Raw genomic sequence first — 1249 nt, 5'->3', positions numbered from 1 at the left:
TTGCGTGTCTTGGCTTTCAGCCATAGCGTCGCGTACTTGGCGCATTACGCTCAGTCTCAAAGAGACAAAGTCATCGACTTGCTTGCGAACCGCAACAGGGCTGACATCAGCTAGCCGCTCGGCTATCCCTCCCCCATCAATTCCTGAGCCACTGCGTGGCGGCGTCAGTGGGACGCGAGGGTTAACCAAGCCGTTCACATAGAACGGAGTGTAGCCTGTCAAGGCGTGCACTGCATTATTTAATGCGAACTCAACGAGTGGGAGCGTCTAGCTCCAGCGTTTTGGCGCCTCAGCGCATACGCTTCGGAGGGTATCCTCCCCAACGCGATTCACGCGTTCGGTTTGACCATCGGTCTGCGGATGGTTCGCTGTGGACATGTCGAAACGAGTGCCGAGCACGCTGAAGAGGGACGTCCAGAACTTCGCGGTGAAGCGCGGGTCTCGATCCGAGACAATTGCCTCACGCAAGCCATGTTGGCGAAAGACTCGGTCTAAAAACAGCAAAGCTGTACCTTCACCATCAATGGTGTCCGGCACTGCCGCTAAATGAGCCATCTTGCTCAATCGGTCTACAAAGACCACTATACCCGTGTTTCCCCGCCTTACCCTTGGGAAGGCCAAACACAAAGTCCATACTCATGGACTGCCAGCATCCCTTGGGGACAGGCAAACTCGCCGATGGCGCTGCCGTGCTCGGCGCGGACTTTGTTCGTTGACACGTCTCACACGTGCGTACATAGGTGCCGACCCACTTATACATCTTGGGCCACCAGTACATCGAGCTCACCGAGCCATAGGTCTTCTCCCGACCTAAGTGCCCGCCCACGGGCGTATCATGAACCTCGTAGAGGATTCGATACTTTAGATCCTCATCATGAGGAACGACTACACGAGGGTTATCCTCAGAGTCGGTGCTGTAGTACAGCAGACCGCCATCGAGTGAGTATCGATGCAGCCTCGCGCGTAAGCGCCCAGACAATTCCTTGTCACAGTCTTTAAACTCTTCGCTCCCAAGAGCCCGTAGCAGCACTACGCACTGTCGTCTTGTGCATACGCTCCGCGCATAAAGTCAGGCACTGACGACATCACCGTCGTGACATGGGCTAACTCGTAGTCCGCCCTGCGCGAGAACGCATCAGCCACAACATTTAAGCGACCCCGGCTTATACTTCACCTCAAAGTTATACTCGGGAAAGAAAGGAAAGCCATCTTGCCATTCTTCTGAAAAGAGATGAGGCGACTGGTGTCG

This window comes from Phytophthora infestans, genomic scaffold (assembly GCF_000142945.1).
Source record: "Phytophthora infestans T30-4 supercont1.82 genomic scaffold, whole genome shotgun sequence".
NCBI classification, from domain to species: Eukaryota; Oomycota; class Peronosporomycetes; order Peronosporales; family Peronosporaceae; genus Phytophthora; species Phytophthora infestans.
Note: the sequence above shows the minus strand (reverse complement) of the source record.